Source organism: Nomascus leucogenys, chromosome 21, assembly GCF_006542625.1.
Source record: "Nomascus leucogenys isolate Asia chromosome 21, Asia_NLE_v1, whole genome shotgun sequence".
Taxonomy (NCBI): Eukaryota; Metazoa; Chordata; class Mammalia; order Primates; family Hylobatidae; genus Nomascus; species Nomascus leucogenys.
In genome coordinates, this window is record NC_044401.1 from 50,978,567 (window position 1) to 50,988,481 (window position 9,915).

General features: G+C 49.9%; 1 pseudogene; it reads right to left on the reverse strand.

The window, feature by feature from the left end:
• Positions 1-886: 886 nt before the first annotated feature.
• Positions 887-995, reverse strand: LOC115832228 (annotated as a pseudogene).
• Positions 996-9,915: the final 8,920 nt, after the last annotated feature.

Consider the following 9,915-nt stretch of genomic DNA (forward strand, 5'->3'; position numbering starts at 1 on the left):
CGATCTCGGCTCACTGCAACCTCCACCTCCTGGGTTCAAGTGATTCTCCTGCCTCAGCCTCCGGAGTAGCTGGGATTACAGGCATGCGCCACCACGCCCGGCTAATTTTGTGTTTTTAGTAGAGATGGGGTTTCTCCATGTTGGTCAGGCTGGTCTCAAACTCACGACCTCAGGTGATCTGCCCGCCTCAGCCTCCCGAAGTGCTGCGATTACAGGGGTGAGCCACTGTACCCGGCCTTCTATTTATTATTTATATTTATATTTGTTATTTATTTATTTATTTATTTTTGAGACAGGGTCTTGCTCTGTTACCCAAGCTGGAGTGCAGTGGCACAATCACAGCTCACTGCAGCCTCGACCTTCTAGGCTCAAGCCATTCTCTCACTTCAGCCTCCCAAGTAGCTGGGACTATAGCCATGAGCCACCATGCCCAGCTAATTTTTGTATTTTTTGTAGAGACGAGGGTTTCACCATGTTGCCCAGGCTGGTTTCAAACTCCTGAGCTCAAGCAGTCCACCTGCCTTGGCCTCCCAAAGTGCTGGGATTACAGGTGTGAGCCATCACGCCCCGCATTTTTATTTTGTTTATTTTGTTTATTTTTATTTTTTGAGACAGTCTCGCTCAGGTTGGAGTGCAATGGTGTGATCTCGGCTCACTGCAACCTCCGCCTCCTGGGTTCAAACGATTCTCCTGCCTCAGCCTCTGGAGTGGCTGGGATTACAGGCGCCTGCCACTACATCCAGCTAATTTTTGTATGTTTAATAGAGATGGAGTTTCACCATGTTGGCCAGGCTGGTCTCGAACTCCTGACCTCGTGATCTGCCCACCTCAGCCTCCCAACGTGCTGGGATTACAGGTGTGAGCCACTGCACCCAGCCAAGCCAAAAGCCTACAGCACCCGTTATTTCCAGGCGGTCTCCCATCTAAGTACTAACCAGGCCCAAACCTGCTTAGCTTCCGAGATCAGGTGCGTTCAGGGTGGTATGGCCATAGACTGCTTTTTTGAAATAGAGACGAGGTGTCTCTGTGTTGCCCAGGTTGATCTCAAACTTCTGGGCTCAAGCAATCCTCCAGCCTTAGCCTCCCCAGTTGCTGGTATTACAGGTATGAGCTACTGCGCCAAGATTCTGAATCTCTAACAAGCTTCTGGGAGACACCCCAGGCTGTGGGTCCACAAGCCACAAAAGAGTCCTGAGAATGCAGGCAAGAGGCTCTCAAAGACTGGCCCCCAGACTAGCAGCTTCACCTGGGAACTTGTTAGAAAAGCAAAGCCCCAGCCCAACCCAGACCTCCTGAATCAGAAACTCTGTGGTGGGACACAGTCCTATCTAACAAGCCCTCTAGGGGCTTCCGAGGCAGCTGGCGTTTCAGAACCACTGCTACAGGAGGTACCAGTTCTCAACCTTGGTGGCCCAAGGAGAAACTGAAAAAATTCTGATGCCTGGGGTCCCACGCTCAGAAATTCTCATTTAAATGGGCATGAGATGGTGGTGGCAGCTGCTGCTTCTTTTTCTTCTTCTCCTTCTCCTTCTCCTTCTCCTTCTTCTTTCTCCTTTGTTCTTTAAAATAAAGCTCTCCAGGCAACGTGAATGTCTCATCAGTGCCGGATCCTTGACCTAAAGGGTGCTGGGCCTCCGAGCATTCCGGTGACCCAGACACCCCCAGGCAGGCCTGATTCCTCTGCATTCTTGCCCAGGCCTCCCAGTGACTGCCTTCTTATATTTGGTTATTTTTCCCTCCCTCCCCAAACACAACAATTCAAAATATTCTCAGCTCCCAGACCATAAACAAAGCAGGAGAGGCAAGCTCCCTGACTGTTTTGTTCCCACTTATGGCCTGATCCAAGGCTGGCCTGATTGGGCCCTCGGGACGGGTCATCTGAGCCGGGGTGGGGTGGGCCCCATTCTCAGGCTGCCCCAGCTCCACTCCTGGATTCCCAGGATCCCTCAGCTCTAGATGACCCCAGGTATTCCGCAAAGCCACTCCCCAGGGAAACAGAGGTCAGCAAGTGACTTGTCCCATGACGCAGTGCAATGCCCAGAAGTTCCCTCTGATCTGTGGTTTCTAGCCTTGGGGGCAGATGTGTGGGCTCTGGGATTCAGAGAGATGTGTGTTCAATCCCAGGCTCTGCTCCTTACCAACTGTGACCTTAGGCACAGGATCAGCCCCAAATTGAGCCTCATTTTGTCCATCTGTAAAATGAGGATGACGCTAGAGCCCCGTCAAGGGTGAATGTGAAGGTCAGAGCCTGCACAAGGTGAGTGTTCATAATTATCACTGTCATTCTGATGATTTCTGCCAGGATGGCAAAACCAGCAAGAATGAGCCAGAAGAGAGGGGCAGGGGGCACAGGAGGTTGTCCATCTGAGTCCCAGGTGCTTGACCTGGGCCCAGGGGCTCGTTTTGGAGTATGGGAAGGGAAGAGACAGGTCCAGGTTACCAAAGGGGATCCTAGACAGGCCCTGGGGAAGGAGAGAAGCTAATACCCTTGTTGTGCAAGTGGCACCGCGGGTGGAGGTGACACTTGTCACATGGGAACTTGAACCTGGTCTCTAGAGGCATTATCATCCCTCGTGCTTTGATGCTATTTGTAGCCTTTAAGCCTGTTATTCTACACTGGTGTATTGAAAGGCTCAGGCCCAGCACTTTCCTTATTTGACAAATGCGTTGTCCCCTGTGGGTCAGTGGTCGAGAAAACCACTGGGATGACACCAGGACACCCCTGACACTGGCAGAGTTCTACCCCGAGATGGCAAATGCTGCAAATACTGTCTCAGTATTGAAAAGTTATATGTCAGGCTAATATGCTGTTAGGTACAAACTACCCTGCCCTCCCGCCTTGATGTGCTTATTTTCATGGTGAGCTGGAGGCCAGCTTAGAATGTAAATTCCCAGGCTCCTTGGAGCTGGATCCTGCAAGTGGTGGCTGGGGAGTGCCAGCCCCTATCTGAGGCCCTGGCCTGTGGCCTGCCCCTCACCCCTCTTCTCCTGCCATTCCAAGCTCTGTCCTCCCCCTTGAGCAGCTCTGGTCCATGCAGAGGGACAACCCACCTTCCATTCAAGCTCAGCCCCCAAGCACAGCCCCCCTGTCCACCCTTAAGCCTGGGTACACACCAGTGTGCCTCTCCGCCCTCAGCTGAATGAATGGGGCAGAGGCCCACGGGCAGGGACTCTGGGGCCTGGGGTACCCAGGGTTCAATTTAGAAGCTGGAGGGCGCTGGCTTATGATGGTCACATCCCTTGGACCCTGTGGAATGTGTATATGACCTTGTGGGAAGGTGTGCAGCCACAGGAGGGCCCCTCTGGGAACCCATAGGCATGGTCTCCTCTGTCTGGGGCCTAAGGGTATTCCTAGTGCCTCCTGCACAGCAACAATGCAGAGCCGAATGCAGGAAAGGGCTGCTCATGGAAAGACACACAATTTGTGTTGTCATTGTTATTATATTTATTTATTTATTTTGAGACAGAGTTTTGCTCTCTCTTGTTGCCCAGGCTGGAGTGCAATGGTGGGATCTCAGCTCACTGCGACCTCCGCCTCCCGGGTTCAAGTGATTTTCCTGCCTCAGCCTCCCAAGTAGCTGGGGTTACAGGTGTGCACCACCATGCCCGGCTAATTTTGTATTTGTGGTAGAGACTGAGTTTCACCATGTTGATCAGGCTGGTTTTGAACTCCTGACCTCAAGTGATCCACCCACCTCAGCCTCCCAAAGTGCTGGGATTACAGGCGTGAGCCACCTCGCCCGGCCTCATATTATTATTGATGGTGACATGGAAAGCCTCCAAGGCTGGCCCTACATACGGCAGAGAAAAACAGGAACTCACAATCCGGCAGGGGGAAGGCATAGTATTTACTGAGCTCCTACTGTGTGCTAGGCACTGAGCCAAGTGCTCACAGATGCTCTCTCATGGACCTCTCCTAATAGCCTGGGAGGAGGGATCCATTTCGTGGATGAGCTGGGATTTGAATCCAAGTGTATCAGACCCTAAGCTATGAGCCCTGCTCCTTCCCATGGGCCAGAGGAGCAACAAAAGCTAAGAGGAGATGACAGAGCAGCAGAGATGGGGCAGGAAGGAGATCGCCACACAGCCAGGATGAGGGTGAAAGGGGTGTCTGGTTTTGGACATGAGCCCTATGACCTCTGTCATTTAGTGTGTGACCTCACTGACAAGATGCGGGGCGGCTGCCTGCGGGGACCCTGATTTTCCTTACTGATGGTCTAGGGAAGTGAGAAGGAAAAAAATCTTCACTTGGGTTATAATAACCTTTTTCGTAAGCCAAATTTTGCCCAAGTCCAGCTGCCTTGGAGCACAGTCATAATTCTGCAATTCACCGGCTGTCACTGCTCGTGCTTACGACACACATGCTGAATCTGTTTGTTCAGCCTTCAGGGTTTAATGCCCTGCTGTGTCCATGTGCTCAGCTCATAGCCACCATGCATGACTTGGGACTTCTGAATGGGACCAAGAAGTATCTGACATGTGATTTCCTGGAAAGCACATAGGAGTTTGGCCCAAATCCAGACTTGCCAGCTAACTTGCTGTGTGACTGGACAAATGACTGGACCTTTCTGGGCATCAATTCCCTCAAACATAGAGGGAAGGTGGGCAGGGATGGGACACCCACCCCTGAAGCCTCAGTCATGAGAAGCATCCCAGAATGAGACATATTCAGGTAATAAGGGAGTTTTTCTCTTTCCTTTTTGTTATTTAAAAAATGTAATAGTTTTATATATTTTTGGGGTCCATGTGATATTTTGATACCTGTATATGATGTGCTGTGATTAAATCAGGGTAATTGGGATCTCCATCACCTCAAACATTTATCTTTTCTGACCAGGCATGGTGACTCACACCTGTAATCCCAGCACGTTGCGAGGCTGAGGCGGGCAGATTACTTGACATCAGGACTTTGAGACCAGTCTGGCCAACACAGTCTCTACTAAAAATACAAAAATTAGCCAGGCTTGGTGGTGTGTGCCTGTAGTCCCAGCTACTCCGGAAGCTGAGGCAAGAGAATAGCTTGAATCCTGGAGGTGGAGGTTGCAGTGAGCTGAGACTGTGCCACGACACTCCAGCCTGGGTGACAGAGAAAGACTACATCTCAAAAAAAAAAAAAAAAATTCTCTTTTCTTTGTGTTGGGAACATTACAATTCTTTTCTTCTAGCTACTTTGAAATATACAATAAATGATTGTTAACTATAACTTCCTTATTATAAATTTTCTCTTTTCAATTCTCATTTATTCAGTTGCTCAATCAAGAAGAAGCTGCCAGGTGCAGTGGCTTATGCCTGTAATCCCAGAACTTTGGGAGGCTGAGGGGGGTGGATCACCCAAAGTCAGGAGTTCAAGACCAGCCTGGCCAACATGGTGAAATGCCGTCTCTACTAAAAATACAAAAATTAGCTGGGTGTGGTGGCAGGCGCTTGTAATCCTAGCTACTCAGGAGGCTGAGACAGGAGAATCCCTTGAACCCAGAGGCAGAGGTTACAGTGAGCCGAGATCATGCCACTGCCCTCCAGCCTGGGCAACAAAGAGTGAAACTCTGTCTCAAAGAAAAAAAAAAAAAAGAAGAAGAAGAAGAAGGAGAGGAAGAAGAAGGAGCAGCAGCCTCAGCGAGGTGCTCCAGCATCTTCACCCCCTTGGTCACTTGCTCATCTCCTTTATGAACAAAAGTGGCCCCAGATCAGAGCCATCGAGCACCTGCAGCCAGCAAGGTTGGCTGGTTTTCACTGTCTGCATTTTTAAGCATCTTCTATTTATAGAAAGGATTGTGGTCTTGCATTTGTAGCAGTGAGGAAAGCTTTACTTTTTGGCAAAATGTGTGCAAGTTGTTTAGAAGTGAGTCTGCTTGAAAAAAAAATTGAATGAATAATGATTTAGGAGGTGAGTTTTTTTCCTAGGGCTGCTGTGATGAAGTGCCACAAACCTGGTGGCTTAAAACAACAGAAATGTGTTCTCGCACACTCCAGAGGCTGGAGTCCTAAGTCAAGGTGGTGGCTCCCTCTGAGGCTCCTGGTGGAATCCTTCCTTGCCTCTTCCTAGCATCTGGTGGCCTCTCTCAGTCCTTGGCGTTCCTTGGCTTGCAGCTGCGTCACTGCACTCCTGGCCTTTGTCATCACATAGCCATCTTCCTCTGTGTCCCTGTGTCCAAATTTTCCTCTTCTTATAAGGACTCTAGTCTATTGCGTTAGGACCCACCCTAATGACCTCATCTTAACTTGATTACATCTGCAAGGACACTATCTCCAAATAAGGTCACATTCACAGGTAGCAGGAGTTAGGACTTCAACATCTCTTTTGGAGGAAACACAACGTGACCCATAACAGATGGGTTGCAGCAAATGGAAAATTTATGCAGGAAGACCTGACAGCTAAAAGTCTGGGGAGTGCTGCTCAGGCCAATCTCTTGGGAGAGGGACTCCAGCCCTGTGCAGGGTGGCTGGGGGCGACTTGGACAATCCCGACGTCTCTCCCTGAGTCATGGTTCCCTGGGGTTTTCAAACTGGGTTCCATAGAGTTCCTAGGAGATCTGGGGAGATCCAGATCTCCAGACACCCAACATCACCTCCACTTTGCTCCAACCACTATAGGGGCAGTGGCAAAATAGTTTGTTTGACTAAAAGGCACCCAAATAATTTTAAAGATAAAAACACTTTAAAATCATCAGGTTAGGCCAGGTGTGGTGGCTCACACCTGTAATCCCAGCACTTTTGGAGGCCGAGGCAGGTGGATCACCTGAGGTCAGGAGTTCGAGACCAGCTTGGCAAACATGGTGAAACACTGTCTCCACTAAAAATATAAAACTTAGCTGGGTGAAGTGGTGTGTGTGCCTGTGGTCCCAGCTACTCGGGAGGCTGAGGCACAAGAAACACTTGAACCCAGGAGGCAGAGGTTGCAGTGAGCCAAGATCTAGCCACTCCACTCCAGCCTGGGTGACAGAGCAAGACTCTGTCTTTAAAAAAAAAAAAAAAAAAAATTAGGTTAGAGGATCTGTGTCTCCTCCCAGCTCCACACATTCTGATTTTAATGTACCCTCTTGCTCTGGCTAGGAAGAAAGGACCAGGGCTGCTGCTTAATTTTCTCTGGGAAGAAAGTATCTATTTGCCTATTTACACAGATTTCCGCCTCAGGAAGGGCCCCGGTCTCAGCTGCAGAGGGAGCAGAAGAACTCAGCTTGGGCAGTGTCCCCTTTTGCTCCCAGGCTCCCACCACTCTGGGGACCTTTCAGTTCCTCTGACTCGCAGCTGCCTCCCTTCTGACCACAGGGAGCTTGCTCACACTGTTCCTTCCGCTGGGAACATTCTGACGCCCTTCACTTGGCAGATTTCTGTGCATCCTTTGGTCCTGCCTTGGGGAAGTCTTCCCTGGTACTCCCTATGTGAGCAAGACCCCACCCCATCCTGTTTCATAATCTATAGAACTGTGGTTCATCCTGGGGTCCACATCAGACTCACCTTAGGAGCTTCTTAAAGAGATGTCTCGCCCCCTGAGACGAATTCATGTGGTGTGGTGTGAGGTCCAAGAGTCTGCCTTTAAGAAACTCCCCAGCTCACTCTCATACACAGCCAAGGTTGAGAGTCACTAAGAATTACAATGATCCAGGCCAAGTGCAGTGGCTCATGCCTGTAATCCCAGCTCTTTGAGAGGCCAAGGCGGACGGATCACCTGAGGTCAGGAGTTCGAGACCAGCCTGACTAACATGGTAAAACCCTGTCTCTACTAAAAATACAAAAATTAGCCAGGAGTACTGGCGGGCACCTGTAATCCCAGCTATTCAAGAGGCTGAGGCACGAGAATTGCTTGAACTCAGGAGGCAGAGGTTGCAGTGAGCTGAGATCGCACCATTGCATTCCAGCCTGGGTGACAGAGCGAGACTCCATCTCAAAAAAAAAAAAAAAATTATAATGATCCAAAGAACCCTTTATCCACGATTTCCATATTCAAAAGGTTTTGAAAAACAAAACAAAACAAAACAAAAACTCAAATTTGGTGGCAAAACTTGAAATTTTGTGAAACTATTTAGAAACAATTTAGCTCATATACTGTGGTTCTTTTCCTATTCTTTCTTTCTTTCTTCTTCTTCTTTATTTTTTAGAGATGGGGGTCTCGCTGTGTTGCCCTGGCTGGTTTTGAACTCCTTGATCACTCAAGTGATCCTCCTGCCTTGGCCTCCCAAAGGGTTGGAATTACAGGCTTGAGCTATCATGTCCAGCTCACCTACTGTGAATAGTCATAGATTTTGCTGTGGAAATATCAATGTGATTGATTATGGGAGGCGACTCCACACCCCACTGGGGTGACGTGTAACACGTAGGGAACATGCTCCGAGTTGTCCTTCTGATAGTCGGACACATTTGGACTCAGGAACTTGGAAGGGGAACTGTGGACTCTGGACTATAGTTGATGATGGCTGACGTTTCTAGACCGTATCCATGTGCTGGGCTGGAGAGAAGTATTTTATGCTCTGTCTTCTCGAATCCTCATTACCTGGGAAGAAGGCATAATTTCCAAACACATTTCATGAGGGGGAAATCAAAGCTCAGAGAGAGAAGTAACTGGCCCAAGGTCTGACACCTGGAAAGTAGGAAGGATGGAGTTCCACCCAGGCAGGCCCCAAAGCCCCTTCATTTCACAGCCTTGGTCCTTAAGTGGAAACATCATTTGAGGGATGGTGCCTGTGGCATCTGTGTGTGCTGCTAGTCGGGGTGAAGACCAGGTCTGCATGGCTGACCGTCAGCTACTGGGACCCAGCAGGGTGTCTGGTGTGTGCTGGGGGCTCAGAGTTCCCTTGGGTCAGGCTGGCAAAGCCGGCGCGCTTGTCCCCTTTCCTCGGAGACCTGCATTTGGCCAGGTGCCCTGTGCCTTGGCCATCCTTCAAGCCCCAGGGACAGATTTAGTGCCCTTAATCCTCCTCTTCAGTCAAGCCCCTGCTTGTCACCAGCCTGCCTGGGACCCTTGGAGCAGCCCTTCTGGTGAGGCCTGTCTCTCCAGGCTCAAAGGCCTGAGCTCTATCCATAGAAAGGAGCCGAGCAAAGGTACCTCAGTCTGGGTCTGTGGAGGGGGTGCTGGACTGGGAGTCCACCCGGCCGTTTTGTTCCTACTAGCTGGGTGACCACGTGGCAGATTGGGAAGTGGCCGTAATACTTGACAGCCCTCCCCGTCAAGAGGCAGTATGCATCTGGGCTGACCCTGTGTCTTGCTTGGGGTAAGAGAATGTGGTGAGAACCTGGGTGCCTAGAGGCCTCTCAGCTTCTGCTCTTGACACCAAAAGTAGCTGAGATTACAGGTGCCTGCCAACACGCCCGGCTAATTTTTGTATTTCCCCTGCCATGGGGATCAGAGACCATGTGGGGGGACGCCCACCCGCTGACTACAGACTCATAAAGAGCCCCTCCAGGCCAGCAGCAGACCCACCCAACTGAGCCAAGCCCAGACGGCCAACCTGCAGAACTGACAGCCAAATAGATCTTCATTGTTGAAGCCCTTTACTTTCTGGATAACTTGTTACACAGATTAAGCTAACAAACACCTTCCACTCCAGTCCTCTCTGGGCTGGTGAGGAGTAAATAAGATTACACTTTGGACAGTGCCTGGCACAAAGGATGCCCAATAAATGCTGATATTCTCCTGCTTCTATGTCAAAATACTTGTTATTGATCCAAAGAAAAGGAAGGAAGCCTCTCCTCATGGTGATTTTTACCACTATTACATTTCACCTGGACTGGTTCCCTTCTCCTTGCCTTGGTTAAGGGAGAGGCTCTTGTTGGTGCTTTGGGGTTAGATGTCCCTCAGGAAAGCCTTCCTTGACCAGGGTGTTAGACCATGGTGAACTCACAAGAACACCCAGGAAAAGCATTCATTAAGAGAGACAAGAATTCCAACTTTGAAGGAGTCAGTCTCAGAAGAGCAGCTCA